At 41.8% G+C, this 16,830-nt stretch overlaps 1 non-coding gene across 1 annotated transcript; it reads right to left on the minus strand.

Moving 5' to 3' along the window:
• Positions 1-8,683: 8,683 nt before the first annotated feature.
• TRNAN-GUU (transfer RNA asparagine (anticodon GUU)) lies at positions 8,684-8,757 on the minus strand. Its single transcript has one exon. It is a non-coding gene; the product is annotated as a tRNA-Asn (tRNA).
• Positions 8,758-16,830: the final 8,073 nt, after the last annotated feature.

The following is a 16,830-nucleotide window of genomic DNA, read 5'->3' on the forward strand; positions in this document are numbered from 1 at the left end:
GGTTATTAAGATCCCTTGTTGCAGAGGAGAACACTGAGGCACTGACAGGCTGAGCTTGCTTCCCAAGGGTCCCAGCCTTGTGAGGGTGAGAGCCAGCACTCAGACCCAGGCAGTGTGCCTCCTGAGCCCTTGCTCTTGGCCATCTCACTCAGTGGTAACTGAGAAGACTTCGCTAAGATTGGCATCCCCTCATTTTTGCTCCAACTCCAAGATTTTGAAGATAGAAAGAAGATCAAATGTAATGCCTACAAAACACTCAGAACTGAGATTGTGGGGCAGATGGCAGCATAGGAGGACTCTGAACTCACCTCCTCCCATGAACTCAACAAATTTACAACTACCCTTGAAACAACTACCCCTGAGAGAGAACTGAAAACTGGATAAAAAGGACCCCCACAACAAGGGACAGTGCTGGCTGTGGTGGAAGGGGCAGAAATTTCTTTCTGGAGAGAAAAAAGCCACATTTTAGCCACGGGGCTTCACAGCCAGGAGCAATATAAAGTACGAAGCTTTTCCTGGAGGAGTGGGGGATCTGAGCAGGAGAGCTTTGCCACAATAAGCAGCTTTCGGACTCAGCACAATGAAGACAATTGTCATAATATCTGGCTTTGCTGGCTATTCACAACAATGGGGGATACCCCCAGAAAAACTATCAGACATATGGGAAAGAAAAGCCTGCTCTTATGGGCCCAAGCACAAATTCACCTGTTTCGGAAACCAACCTAAAATCACCAGAAAGAAAGGTGCGCGGTCCTTTGGTGAAAAAAGACTCACTTGATAGGCTCTGGGCGCATTTCGGTGAGAGGTGAGAGCTCCCCAGGCTGGGACCACCTCCCCAGGGACTGAGACATTGGCGGCAGGCATTACTGTGACCTAGTACAGGCGTGCTGATACAGATGCTGGCAGATGCCATTGGAGTTCTTCCTCTGGCTTGTTAGCACAGGGTTCTGCTCCACCTACTAGATCACCAATGGAATCCAGCTCAGCCAAGGCAGACAGCCCACCCTAGGGACTGGCTCCACCCAACAGCAAGCCCTCGGGCAACTTGTGGGCCCACACAGGTGGGGTGTGTGGGACCTCTGTGAGTGGGGGAAGGGGCGAGTGGGTCTGCCTCTGTGGGGCAGGGTGTGTGCAAGTGGCAGGGTGTGCACAAGGGGTGGGCCTTGATTGGCAGAGTGTGTGGAGCCTCTGAAGCAGGGCCGGTAGGTCCACTTTTAGTGGGTCGGGGTGTGTGCACGGCGCAGGACTGTGTTGACAGGTTGTGTGGGCCTGTGGGCAGTGGGGCTTGTCAGTGGCAGCAGACTTGTGCTTCTCAAACAGACACATAGGGGATTGGCCCCACATTCTGATGCCTGAAACTATTGTGTGCTGCCACGCCTTGGGTTGGCCCCACTCAGCTGCACTCGTGAGAGAGCTGACAACAACTTTGCAGCAATTGTGAGCCCCTGAGCCTAGCAACCAGCCATGCTGGGAGCCTACTCACTTAACAGAAAAACTGTAGCACGAATGTGCTATTAGACCCTGCAGCCAACTGTGCTACAACTGTGAAACAATTGTGTGCTGCCACACCCAATATAATGAATGAAGGGACTGTAGCAGCCACACACAGCTGAGTATTACAACCAGCCCGCCATGGGGACAGCCTAGCCTCCCCGTGCACCTGCAGCAAAAGCAACCCTGCCACAACAGAAAGGTACACGTAGCCCACACAGGGGACACTCCCAGAACATTTGGAACTGGTGACAAGAGGGAAGCACGCTGCTGGGCCTCATAAAGCATCCCTTACATAAGGCCACCTCCCCAAGATCGGGAGACAAAGCTGATCTACCTAATACATAGACATAAGCACAGAGAAAGAGACAAAATGAGGAGACAAAGGAATATGTTCCAAATAATGGGACAGGACAAATCCTCAGAAAAAGAACTAAAGGAAACAAAGGTAAACGATCTACCCGATAAAGAGTGCAAACTAACAGTCACAAGGATGCTCACTGATCTGGGGAGAAGAATGGATGGATTCAGTGAGAACTTCAATGTAGAACTGGAAAATATAAAAAAGAACCAATCAGAAATGAAGAATACAATAATAGAAACAAAAAATTTACCAAAGGGACTCGGCAGCAGAGTAGATGATACAGAAGAACGGATCAGTGAGCTAGACAAAAGACTGGAGGAAATCACCCATGCTCAACAGATAAAAGAAAAAACAATTAAAAAGAATGAGGACAGTCTAAGGGACCTCTGGGACAATATCAAGTACACTAACATCCGTATTATGGGTGTCCCAGAAGGAGAAGAGGGAGACAAAGGGGCAGAGAATCAATTCAAAGAAATAATAGCTGAAAGCTTTCCTAACCTAAAGAAGGAAACAAACATCAAGGTACAGGAAGCACAGAGAGCACCAAACAAGATAAACCCAAAGAGGCCCACACCAAGACACATTGTAATCAAAATGTTAAGAATTAAAGAGGAAGAGAGAATCCTAAAATCTGCGAGAGAAAGGCAACAAGTTACATACAAAGGAAACCCTGTGAGGCTATCAGCTGCGTTCTCAGCAGAAACTTTACAGGCTACAAGGGAGTACCATGATATATTTAAAGTGCTGAAAGGAAAAAGCCTACCGCCAAGGTTATCATTCAGAATGGAAGGAGAGATAAAGAATTTTTCAGACAAGCAAAAACTAAAGGAGTTTATCACCAATGAACCAGCCTTACAAGAAATGCCAAAGGGACTTATTTAAGTGGAAAAGAAAAGACCACAAATAGGAATAAGAAAATTATTTAAAAAAAAACCCACAATAAAATCACAGGTAAAGGCAAATATACAGTAAAGGTAGCCGATCAACCGCCTATGAAGCTAATATGAAGGTCAAAAGACAAAAGTACTAAAATTATCTATTTCCATGATAAGAGGGTAATGGATACACATGAAAAAAAAAAGCAGTTAAATGTGATATCAAAAACATAAAATGTGGGAGAAGGGGAGTAAAAGAGTAGACCTTTTAGCAAGAGGTCAAACTTAAGAGACCATCAACTTAATATAGACTGCTATATACGTGGGTTGTTATATATGAACCTCGTGGTAATCACAAACCAGAAACCTATAATAAATACAAAAAAAATTAAGAGAAGACCCAAACAAAATACTAAAGAAAGCCATCAAACCACAAGGGAAGAGAGCAAGAGAAGAAAGGAACAGAGACGAACTACTAAAACACCCAGAAAAAAGTAACAAAATGGCAATAAGTACATACTTATCAATAGCTACTTTAAAAGTCAATGGATTAAATGCTCCAATCAAAAGTCATAGGGTGGTTGATTGGATAAAAACACCAGACCCATATATATGCTGCATACAAGAGACACACTTCAAACCTAAAGACACTCATAAACTGAAAGTGAGCAGATGCAAAAAGATACTCCATGCAAATGGCAATGAAAAGAAAGCTGGGGTAGCAATACTTATATCAGACAAATTAGACTTTATTTTTATTTATTTATTTATTTATTTGTTTGTTTATTTATTTATTTATTTTTCCCCCAAAGCCCCAGTAGATAGTTGTATGTCATAGTTGCACATCCTTCTAGTTGCTGTACATGGGACGCGACCTCAGCATGGCCAGAGAAGCAGTACGTAGGTGCGCGCCCGGGATCCAAACCCGGGCCACTAGCAGTGGAGCACGCACACTTAACCACCAAGCCACGGGGCCGGACCAGACAAATTAGACTTTAAAACCAAAACTGTAACAAGAGACAAAGAAGGGCACTACATAATGATAAAGGGAACAATCCAACAAGAGGATATAACACTGGTAAATATCTATGCACCCAACATAGGAGCACCTAAATATATGAGGCAATTATTAACAGACATAAAAGGAGAAATAGACAGTAACACAACAATAGTAGGGGACTTTAACACTTGCCTTACACCAATAGAAAGATCATCCAAACAGAAGATCAACAAGGAAACATTGGCCTTAAATGACACATTAGACCCGATGGACTTAGTAGATATACACAGAACATTCCATCCAAAAACCGCAGAATACACATTCTTTTTGCATGCACATGGAACATTCTCCAGGATAGATCACACAGTAGACCACAAAACAAGTCTCGATAAATTTGAGAAGATTGAAATAACACAAAGCATCTTTTCTGACCACAGAGGTACGAAACTAGAAATCAACTATAGGAAAAAAACCAGAAAAGCCACAAATATGTGGAGATTAAACAAAATGCTACTCAACAACGATTGAGTCAATGAAGAAATCAAAGAAGAAATTAAAAAATACCTGGAGGCAAATGAAAATGAAAATACGACATGCCAAAATTTATGGGAGACAGCAAAAGCGGTTCTAAGAGGGAAGTTTATAGCAACAGAGGTCTTCCTAAACAATCAAGAAAAATCTCAAATAAACAGTCTCACAGTGCACCTAAGGGACCAATAAAAGAAGGACAAATGAAGCCCCAAATCAGTAGCAGGAAGGAAATAATAAAAATCAGAGCAGAAATAGAGAGTAAAAAAACAATAGAAAAAATCAATGAAACGAAGAGCTGGTTCTTTGACAAGATAAACAAAATTGATAAACCTTTAGCTACACTCGCCAAGAAAAAAAGAGAGAAGGCTCAAATAAATAAAATCAGAAATGAAAGAGGAGAAATTACAACAGACACCTCAGAAATACAAAAGATTACAGGAGACTACTACGAAAAGCTATATGCCAATGAATTGGATAATCTAGAAGCAATGGATAAATTCTTAGAATCATACAACCTTCCAACACTGAGTCAAGAAGAAACCGAGAATTTGAGTAGACCAATCCCCAGTATGGAGATCGAAACAGTAATCAAAAACCCCTCCAAAAATAAAAGTCTAGGACCGGATGGCTTCCCTAGTGAATGCTCCCAAACATTCAAAGAAGACTTAATATCTATCCTTCTCAAATTCTTCCAAAACATTGAAGAGGAGGCAAAGGTTCCTAACTCATTCTATGAGGCCAACATTGCCCTGATACCAAAAGCAGACAAGGACAACACAAAAAATGAAAATTATAGGCCAGTATCACTGATGAACATCGATGCAAAAATCTTCAACAAAATACTAGCAAATTGAATACAACAATATATTAAAAAGATCACGCACCATGATCAAGTGGGATTTATTCCAGGTATGCAGGGATGGTTCATCATCTGCAAGTCAATCAACGTGATACACCACACTAACAAAATGAAGAATAAAAATCACACGATCCTCTCAACAGATGCAGAGAAAGCATTTGACAAGATACAGCATCCATTTATGATTAAAAAACTCCAAATAAAATGGGCATAGAAAGTACCTCAACATAATAAAGGCCATATATCACAAACCCACAGCTAATATCATACTCAATGGAGAAAAACTGAAAGCTATCCCTCTAAGAGCTGGAACCAGACAAGGATGCCCATTTTCACCACTTGTATTTAACATAGTACTGGAAGTTCTAGCCAGAGCAATCAGGCAAGACAAAGAAACAAAAGGCATCCAAATTGGTAATGAAGAAGTCAAACTGTCACTATTTGCAGATGACATGATTTTATATATAGAAAGCCCTAAAGAATACACCAAAAAACCTTAGAAATAATAAATGAATACCATAAGGCTGCAGGATACAAAACCGACATACAAAAATCAGCTGCATTTCTATACACTAACAACGAAGTAGCAGAAAGAGAAATTAAGAATAAAACCCCATTTACTATTGCAACAAGAAGAATAAAATACCTAGAAATAAATTTAACCAAGGAGGTGAAAGACCTGTACACTGAAAACTATAAAACATTGTTGAAAGAAATCGAAAAAGACACAAAGAAATGGAAAGATATTCCGTGCTCTTGGATTTGAAGGATTAACATAGTTAAAATGTCCATACGTCCTAAAGCAATCTACAGATTCAATGCAATTCCTTCCAAAGTTCCAACGACGTTTTTCACAGAAACAGAACAGAGAATCCTAAAATTTATACACAACAACAAAAGACCCGGAATAGCCAAACGAATCCTGAGAAAAAAGAACAAAGCTGGAGGTATCACACTCCCTGATTTCAAAATATACTACAAAGCTATGGTAACCAAAACAGCATGGTACTGGCACAAAAACAGACACACAGATCAATGGAACAGAATTGAGAGCCTGGAAATAAACCCATATATCTATGGACAGCTAATTTTCGACAAGGGAGCCAAGAACATACAATGGAGAAGGGAAAGTCTCCTCGGTACATGGTGTTGGGAAAACTGGAAAGCCACATGCAAAAGAATAAAAGTAGACCTTTATCTTACAACATACACAAAAATTAACCCAAAATTGTTTAAAAAAAACTTGAATTTAAGACCTGAAACTGTAAAAATTCTAGAAGGAAACATAGGCACGACGCTCTTCAGTCTTAGCAGCATATTTTCAGGTACCATGTACATCCAGGAAAGGGAAACAATAGAAAAAATAAACAAACAGGATTATATCAAACTAAAAAGCTTCTGCACAGCAAGGAAACCATCAACAAAGCTAAAAGACAACCTAACAATGGGGAAAAGATATTTGCAAACCATATATCTGATAAGGGCTTAATCTCCAAAATATATAGAGAACTCATGCATCTCAACAACAAAAAATCTAACAAACCAATAAAAATTGGGCAGAAGATCTGAACAGATATTCTCCCAGAGAAGATATACAGATGGCCAACAGGCACATGAAAAGATGTTCAACATCCATAACTATCAGGGAAATGCAAATCAAATCTACAATGAGATATCACCTCACGCCCGTCAGAGTGGCTATAATTAACAAGACAAGAAATAACAAGTGTTGGAGAGGACGTGGAGAAAAGGGAATTCTCATACACTGCTGGTGGGAGTGCAAACTGGTGCAGCCACTACGGAAAACAGTATGGAGATTCCTCAAAAAATCAAGGATAGAACTACCATATGATCCAGCTATTCCACTGCTGGGTATTTATCCAAAGAACTTGAAAACACCAATGCGTAAAGATACATGCACCCCTGTGTTCATTGCAGCGTTATTCACAATAGCCAAGACTTGGAAGCAACCTAAGTGCCCATCAAGGGACGAATGGATAAAGAAGATGTGGTATATATACACAATGGAATACTACTCAGCCATAAGAAATGATGAAATCCAGCCATTTGTGACAACATGGATGGACATTGAGGGTGTTATGCAAAGTGAAATAAGTCAGAAGGAAAAGGTCAAATTACCGTATGATTTCCTACATTAAGTAGTAGATGATAACAACAACAAACAAACACATAGACACAGAGATTGGATAGGTGGTTACCAGAGGGGAAGGGGGGAGGGAGGAGGGTGAAAGGGATAATTCAGCACATGTGTGCAGTGATGGGTTGTAATTAGAATTTGGGTGGTGAACATGATGTAATCTACGCAGAAATAGAAGTATAATGACGTACACCTGAAATTTATACAATGTTATAAACCAATGTTACTGCAATAAACAAAAAATTAAAAAAATTAAAAAAATAAATAAAAAAGAAAAGGCTCCATACTGTATAATTGCAACGCTACAACATTTTGGAAAAGGCAAAACTATAGAGAGATTAAAAAGATCAGTGGTTGCCAGAGCTGCAGGGAGGGGGATGAACAGGCAGAGCAGGAAGGATTTTTAGGGCAGTGAAAATACTCCGTATGATACTATAATGGCGGATACATGCCATCATACATTTGTCTGAACCCATGGAATGTACAACACCAAGAGTGAACTGCAATGTAAACTATGGACTTTGGGAGATTATGATGTGTCAATGTAGATTCATCGGCTGTAACAACTGTACCGCTCTGGTAGGAGATGTTAATAAAGAGGGAGGCTATGCATATGGGAGGGGGTCAGGGAATATATGAGAAATCTCTGTACCTTCCCCTCCAATTTTGCTCTGAACCTGAAATGCTCTAAAAAATAGCCTTAATTTTAAAAAAAAAGTAAGCACACTTGAGAAGCTCAATCTTCCCAAAGTAAACATTTTTTTTCTTTTTTGAGGAAGATCAGTCCTGGGGTAACATCTGGTGCCAATCCTCCTCTTTTTTCTGAGGAAGACTGGCCCTGAGCTAACATCGTGCCCATCTTTCTCTACTTTACATGGGACGGCGCCACAGCATGGCTGGACAAGCAGTGTATCCGTGCCAGCCAGGATCCGAACCGCCGAACCCCGGGCCGCCTCAGCGGAGTGTGCGCAGTTAACGACTTGCGCCACCAGGCCGGCCCCTCAACTAAGCATTTTGAAAAAGGAATGCAAGCATGTCTAGAAAATTAAACACACACACACACACACACACACACACACACACACACCCAGAGACATTGAAGGAGCAAAAGTTCGACTTACTCTTCCAAGCCTACAAAGGGCAGAATAAAGATTTTATCCCACCACACCAGAACCTGGGTTCTTAGATCTCTGTTTCAGGAATTCCTCTAATACACGTATAAACCGGACATCCCAGCAGATATTGTGTGAGAATCAGGTTGGCGAGGTGGCATGGCTCCTGACAGGTATTAGACGAGAAATAGATAGGACCCAGAATAGGGGAGGGTAAATTTTCTAAGAGGAAATTTACAGGTCATCAAGAGCAGGGAACAGGTGAGACAGTTAAAAACCACACACACCTACGTCCCTGGGTGGGCTCGAACCACCAACCTTTCGGTTAACAGCCGAACGCGCTAACCGATTGCGCCACAGAGACGCGGGAGGCTGCCTCTTCTGGCCTCCTTAGGGAGTGAGCACCTACTAACCCCTAGGCTCTGCCGCCCTCCTTGCACGAAAACTGCAAGTTCCAAAGCCTCGGAAAACCAGAGAGATTACTTAAACGAATGGAGTTCTTCGTCTCCTTGGAAACCTGTGCGTTGGGTGATTCCGAAAGCAGTAGGGCAGCCGAACGGCCTCGCCCCTCCCCCTCCCCCCTTGCCCGTGACTCGATTCAGAAGCCAGCACCTCCGGAGTCGCCAGGGGCCGCGACCCTCCCGGGCTTGAGCCGAGTGGGGCCCAAGGACCCCTAAAGGCCCCGTGGGCTCCCGGGATGGCTCTTCCTGTCGCTTCGCCTTCACCCGACCGCCCTTCGTCGCCAGCTCTCCCCAGGCCCGGGACGGATGCGCGGGCTGGAACGAGTGGGAAGGACATACAGCGGTCAGAGAATGAACATTTGCCCACCCTTCCGAGAGGCTTCGGGGCTGGTGGGGTGCTGCCGCTTCCTTCTTCGGATTCTTGGGTCCAGCACGCGAGCTCCGCGAGGGCAGGGGTCGTGGTGATGGTCGCCGTGGGCCCCCTCGCCGAGAACAGGGTCCTGACACTCACCAGGGCGCTCTATTAGGTCTTGTTGAATTCATACATTGTCTTTAGCTTTTAGTCTCATGAAGAACCCTGAGAATGGAAAGAATGAAACGTTTCTCGAAGTGGAATTTCTTCTTAAAAGGTTTTTATTCCAGTTAATTGCGCAGCGTTCCGTGGGGCGGCAACGTGAAAGGCCTACAGCGCACCGTCTGCACGCTTGAGCTCCCCGCGCCCAGCTCCGCTGCGTTCGTGTGCTCAGTGCGGTCGGTGGGGCCGGTGGGGACCCGGGGGCGGGAGAAATCATGGGGCCAAAAGGGAAGCGCAAAGAGCACGGAAAGTAGCAGTGGAGGCGACTACAGGGTCAGCAAGACCTCCTAGGAGGCCTGTGCAGAGGCAAGGGCCAGACCCTGGGGAGAGGAGAAGAATTTTTGTTATCCTAGCAGAATGAGGAGGAAAGGAGGGGAAAACAGAGAGAGAACAGAAAAGAACGAAAAACGCGAAGACCTGTGGCTCTGTAAAATAAAGCAGCAAAATATTACGAAAGCTTTTACGTCAAAACGACCTCGAGAAAGCACAGCAGCTGCCAGCAGGCCGCTGGCTCTGGGCGACCCCGCAGTGTTTACTACCCTGCGTTGTGCCTGCAGCACCTTTGGTTCCAATCCGAGTCACGGGGGTATCCGGTCACTTTATGGCGGGAGTTAAAAATCTCTGCATCAGCCTCGCTGTTTACCTGCGGCGAGAGAGCAGTTACCTGCGGCTCCGGAGCTCTCCGCGCCGAGAAGAACGGAAAGGAAACCCCACCGCGCGCACACCGTGAGCGTTCTAGAGAAACGCTGAACTTGCTCTGAGTCTGAACATGCACCAGACCTATCCGAAAAGGTGCCGCCTTGTATTGGCATCTTTCCACTTCCGCCCCCATTTTTCTGGTTGAGATATTTCAAACATCAGTGGGGCCTTTTTAGAACAAATGACATGTAATGACAGTTTGCACTCCGACTGGATCATTTAAGTAAAATGTAATAAAATCTAAACTTGATAAAATCCCCCTCCTGCAACGTTTTGGCTAACAGTAAAATGATGGCAGTATACATCAGATAAAGTGCACAAATCTTGAGCACCCAGCCTGGTCAATTTTCATAAATGTAACCATTACCTAGGTCAAGTTATAGAAAATTTGCATCAGTCCTAAATCAGTCCAAAAATTTAGACCTCCTTTCCGGTCAATCTTCACACCACCCGACTCAGGCAATCAGTATTCTGACTTCTGTCTCCGTAGATTAGTTTTGTCTGTTCTTGAACTTTCCCGAACTGAATATGCTTTTTGTGCCTGGCTTCCTTTTTTTTTTTTTCATGCAATGTAATGCTTTTGAGATGGGTCCATTTCGTTGTGTGTATCAATGGATTATTTTGGTATTACTGATGAGTGTTAGTCCAATAAGGGAATACACTACAGTTGATGGACAATTGGGATATTTCCAGTTTGGGCTATTGTGAATAAGGCTGCTATGGATATTCTTGCCTGAGTCTTTGTGTGGACTTGTTCATTCATGTCTTTTAAGTATAAACCTAGTAGTGGAATTGCCAGGTCATAGGGTATTTATATTTTTAACCTGATTACAAACTACCAGTTTTCCAGGATGGTGCACTATTCTACACTCTCACCAGCAGCAAGAGATACAGTTGCTACACATTCTTGTCACCACATGGTGTTCTCTGTCTCTTAAATTTTACTCGTTCTGATGGGTATGTACTGCTATGTCACAGTGTTTTAAATTTGTTTCCCTAATGAGTTATGATGATCTTTTTATGCGCATCATAAAGAAATCTTCTTTAGTGAAGAGACACTGTTCAAGAGTTTTGTCCACTTTTAATTGGCTTGACTTTTTGTTTTACTTTTTACAGAAACTTTTTATAGTATTAGAACAGATTTAGATTTACAGAAGGGTTGAGAAGATCATACAGAGGATTTCCATACACCCCACATCCTGTTTCCCCTACTGTTAAAATCTTACATTAGAATGGTACATTTGTCATCATGAATGAATGAATACATTATTATTAACTAAAGTTCCTATTTTATTCAGATTTTTACCTAGTGTCCTTTTTCTGTTCCAGGATTCCATCCAGGATATCCCGTTACCTTTAGTTATTATGTCTCCTGACGCTCATCTGGAGACTGTCACAGTTCCTCAGACTTTCCTTCTAATTGATGACCTTGAAAATTCTCAGGAGTACTGGCCAGGTATTTTGTAGAATGTCCCTCAACTGGTATTTGCCTGATGTTTTTCTCGTGATTAGACTGGAGTTTTGGGTTTGGGGGGACAAAATGCCATTTTCACCACTTTGTACCATGGTGTGTACTATCCACGTGACTTACCAATGTTGGTGTTAACCTTGATCATCTAGCTGAGGTAGTGTTTGTTAGGTTTCCCCACTGTAGATTTAATCTTTTTACCCCATTTCCATACTGTCTCTTGGGAAGGAAGTCACTATGAGTATCCCACACTTAAGGAGGGTAGAGTATCTACATAAATTATTTGGGACACTTCTGCATGAGACATATATCTATTTTCCTTATTTATTTATTTCTATCAGTGTGGACTTGTGGATATTTATTTTATACTTTGTGGTTATAATTCAATACTATTTTATTCTTTTGTTGCCCAAATTGTTCCAGTTTCAGCCACTGTGAGCTCTTTCAGTTGGCTTCTGTGTCCCTTTGACATTCCCCCATCATAGTGGAAGTTCTTTTTGTTGGTTGATTTTGGTTTTATTTTTAGTAATTTCTGGCACTGCAAGATGCTCCAGGCTGATCTTGTATATTTCCTGCCCCAGTCCTAGTTTCAGCCACTTCTCCAAAGAGCCCTGATTCCTTTTATTATTGGTGGCTTGCCTTTTTATTATTGGTTTCTAAAGTTTTTTGTATTCAGAATTTGAGTCATGTGTTAGATAGATGTATTGAAAATAACTTTTTCCAGTCTGGCTTTCCTTTACACTTTCTTATGATTATATTTGATGAGCATAGTTTTATTTATTTTTATGAAATACAATATCTTATGTAGATTTTCTTTTATTGTTAAGGCCTTTGTGTTCTCTGAGAAATCTCTCCTACCCCAGAATCAGGAATATATTATCCTGCTTTTAATTCTACGAGTTTTAGATATTTAATTTCAACTTTTAAATCTATGGCTCATCTCAAATTCATTCCTCAACACAGCAGGCTTGGGAACACTAAACAGTAGAGAAGCATGGTGTACCCGCCAACAATATGACCCTACAGAAACCTGCTTTATATTTTTTATGTAAAGACATTCAGAATATTTTCCTGGTCTCTTCTGGTTCGTTCTTCCTTTGTCCCTGTATCCTCCCCCGAACCCCTGGGCTGGAGAACTGGTGGAAGCATTGGTATATGAATCCATTGACTTTCGTTCCTAACTGCCATCCAGGCATCAGGAAGCTTCAATTCTGCCACTACCACTGCCTCTCACACCTACTAAACTGGTGACTAGAAACTAGAACGTGACTGCCAACCAAAAGTGTCTCTAAACACTGATGGTTCCATAACATTATTTGCCACCAGCAACAGCAATGGGGAGGTGGCCTCTGCTCACTTCTGCCAACTCTCTTGAGTGCATCTCATTTCTATCCAGAACCCAACCTGCAAAGGAATCTGAGAAGTATAATTTTTAGCTTTCCAACCTCTTCAACTAGGAGGATGGAATGGATTTTGAGTGAGCCAACTGACACTTAAAGTTATTTTTAATTCCTCCACAAGAGCACTGCATATTTTTCAAAGACATCCCCTTTTTTAAATATGCAGAGAGAAGATGGGATAAAAGGAAATATACTAAACTCCTTAGAGTGTGCCTGCTGGAAGTGGAGAAGGGAATGCAAGTGAGATAAAGAGAGGAAATAATGAAAGACAGTCAGGGCCTTGCTCCGAGCAGCCACCACCGTGTGTCCTGAACTAAGGAGCATAATCATCTTCATCCTTTGCAACTGGGAACTGAGAAAATATATTAACTGATCAGCGAGGTGCAATTCCAAAACTGCTGTAGGAAAACAGACAGTTTATGCAAGCAGACCAGTCTAATTAATACAGGCAGGAAGAAGCCTTTTTTAAAAACCAAAAAGAAAGAAACCACAAAGGAAGTGGTGGAAATGAGACTACGTCAGGAATCTCCAACACACTAATATCTGCTAATCGTAATGGACCCAATCTTCTCAGATTGGATATAAAACTAAATTCCAGATATAGCAGTTTATTAGACAGAAAAGGGTTAAATATTCAGATCAGTACAACTCTGTACCAGACTAATGGTAAACAAAAGAATAAAAGAGTGAAAACATGAATATCAGACAAAGGTACACAGTGAAAGAAAATTTTAAAGGATAGGAGCAAAATCCTAGCATCTTCGTGGAATCTACTCTAATTGTCTTTCCCTGAACTGGCCTCCCTGGGTGGCTGCAGAGGGTATGGTGAGGGGAAGAAATCCTGGAGTGAAATTTTCATTTATTCACTCTTGTATAGGACTCTGTAAGGCCTAAGAATTCAAAAGCAAGATTTGATCCTTGGCCTTTTCCAGGGACTCAGAAGAGGCATCGGAAGGAGAGAAAGTCAATTATCATCTAGATCTTGGGGAGTCACTGAGACACATCCCCACTAGTCCAGTTGTCTGAACTGTCGCTGGATCTTGAATGCCTGTTTGGGGAAAAGAACTGGTGTTCCTGTCAAGGTTGAGAGGATAGGTTTCGGGAGGCACCAAGCAATGGGAGGGCAAAGAGACTGTGTCAGCAAGTAAGGAAATGAACTCTCCATCGGTCCACGCCAGATATGAACCAGAGAGAAGAAACTGGATGAATTTCTGGTGCTTTTCTACAGATATCTTTTATCCACTTATAAAGAGCCTACTTCAAAATTAGGCTTTTTCTAATTTGGTGTTTGTGTTTGAATGCCAAAACTTTATAGTGTTGCCTGACATAAATCTCCTATGCTAGCCTTTGCTCTGAGTGTCCTTTTTGTTCATTGATTATATCTTCCAGTAAGGATACTGAGAACATCTATTTTGGAACTGCTTTTCCCAAGTCCTTCCAGTGACTCTTTCTGATTTGAGCTAGTGTTCCCTGTTGCTGGGAAGCATTGGTGTTCAGTGATAGTATTCTCGCCTCCCATGCTGGAGACCCAGATTCGATTCCTGGCACAATGCGGTGTGCACAATCATCTTACTTGAACACTGTATTTCTCAGGCATTTTAGGTGGATTCAAGGTTCTGACCTCCAGGAACAGCACAGGAACAGCCCCGATATTAAGGGGGAAAATAGGAACTAAAACCCCTCGGGTTATTTCCAACTAGAAGACATAAAGGAATTTGTGTGAAGAGGGACTTTGCAGAGACTATGTCTTTGAAGCGCAAGTGCGTCTGATGGGTCTCTGAGGTTTTGCATATGTGGGCCTAAAATCAGTGTTACTTTTGTTCTTTCTCCTGTTGGATTCCTGGAATCCAAAGAGTCATCTACTCACTGATTCGCTTGCTGGATCTTGGACAGACCACTAGGCAACGTCTCACTATGCAGTGGGGATCAAGAAATGAAATTGCTGGAAGGAGAGAAGCCACAAGCCCAGGCAGACACCCCTGTGGAGAGCGAGGGGTGAGGGGCCCAAGGAACAGAGAGACTTGTAGGGAGGAATCCACAGGGAGACGGTAGGAACTGTGTAGACTGGCCTCAAGCCTTCCTGTGGAGGTAGGCCTCAGTCTTTTGGTAGTCTTAGTAAAATTAAGGATGAGCTCCAAGTGGAGAGCAGCACATACAGGAAAATCATTTTTATCACCCCTGTTTGTTTTACACTCCACCAGGGAAGTCTTCCGCTTAGGGGATCATTTTTATTCAATGGTTAAACAGCACTTGAGGGAGGCCATGACAATCATTAGCTTTGGAGGATTGGAGGAGACGCTGGAAGACGAGAGCCCAGGGATCATCTGGTTTGTCCACATGGTCTTCATCAACTATTTTCCTCAGCAAAGCTTTTGTGGGTCCCAGATATCAAATTGCAGCTGCCACATTGGTGTTTAAGTAAGTGCCACTGCTAATTTCTTTCCTGAAGGGATAAAAAATGATTGACCCAGTGCCACAGGAGGGAGATGCAAGAGCAGAACTTAAAATGCTTTTCTCCATCTTATCCTCTCTCTGCTACCTCTGAACACCAATCTTCCACACACGCTAGTTTAAAATAGCCTTCAATCTCTATGGAAGTTTATAATTTTTCATAATTCCTGTAAGCCATGTTTCCTTCTTGCTTCTATAAATCTTCTAGGGTCGATTTTGAGAAGCTGGTCGGCAACCCAGACTAATTCAATATCCTGGATCGTTTGTCTGGTTTTGATATTAAGGTAAAGCCCTGCCTCATAAAATGAGTTAAGAAGTGTTCCCTTGGCTTCTATTTCCTGGAAGAAACTGTAGAGAATTGGTATCGTTTCTTCCTTAAACGTTTCGTAGAATTCACCAGTGAAACCCCCTAAGTCTGGTGCTTTGTTTCAGAAGGTTATTAATTGTTGATACAATTTATTTAATAGATATAGGCCTATTTAGATTATCAATTTCTCCTTGTGTGAATTTTGGTAACTTGTGTTTGTCAGAGATTTGGTCTCTTTCATCTAAGTTATCAAATTTGTGAGCAGAGGATTGTTCATAATATTCCTTTATTATTGTTTAATGTCCATGGGATCAGTACTGAGGGTCCTTCTTTCATTCCTGTTATCAGTAATTTGTATCTTCTCTCTTTATTTCTTGCTTAGCCTGGCTAGAGGTTTATCAATTTTAGAGATCTTTTGAAAGAACTAGCTTTTGGTTTCATTGATTTTTCTCTATTAACTTCCTATTTTTAATTTTGTTGATTTCTGCTCTAGTTTTCATTATTTTTTTCTTATGCTTACTTTAGACTTGATTTGTTCCTGTTCTTTTCTTTTCCTTTTTTCTTTTTTTTTTTTTTGAATTTCCTAAAGTGGAAGCTTAGATTATTGACTTTAGACCTTTCTTTTTTGCTAGCAGATGCATTCAATGCTGTGAATTTCCCTAAGCATTATTTTATTGCAACCCAACATTTTTATAAGTTGTATTTTCATTTTTGTTGAGCTCAAAATAGTTAATTTCTCTTTAGATTTTTTCTTTGACACGTGTGGCACTTGAAGTGTGTTGTATAATCTCCAAATTTTGGGATTTTCCTGTTATGTTGCTGTTATTGATTTCAAGTTGTTTTCCTTTGTGGTCTGAGAGCATGCGTTGTATGATTTCTCTTCTTTTAATTTTGTTGAGATGTGTTTTATGGTCCAGAATGTGGTCTGTCTTGGTGAATGTTCCATGTAAGCTTGAAAAGAATGTGTGTTTTGCTGTTGTTGGATGAAGTCGTATATAAATGTCAATTGGATCCAATCGATTGATGGTGCTGTTCAGTTCAACTATATCCTCACTGAGTTTCTGCCTACCAGATTTG

This window comes from Diceros bicornis, chromosome 4 (assembly GCF_020826845.1).
Source record: "Diceros bicornis minor isolate mBicDic1 chromosome 4, mDicBic1.mat.cur, whole genome shotgun sequence".
NCBI lineage: Eukaryota > Metazoa > Chordata > Mammalia > Perissodactyla > Rhinocerotidae > Diceros > Diceros bicornis.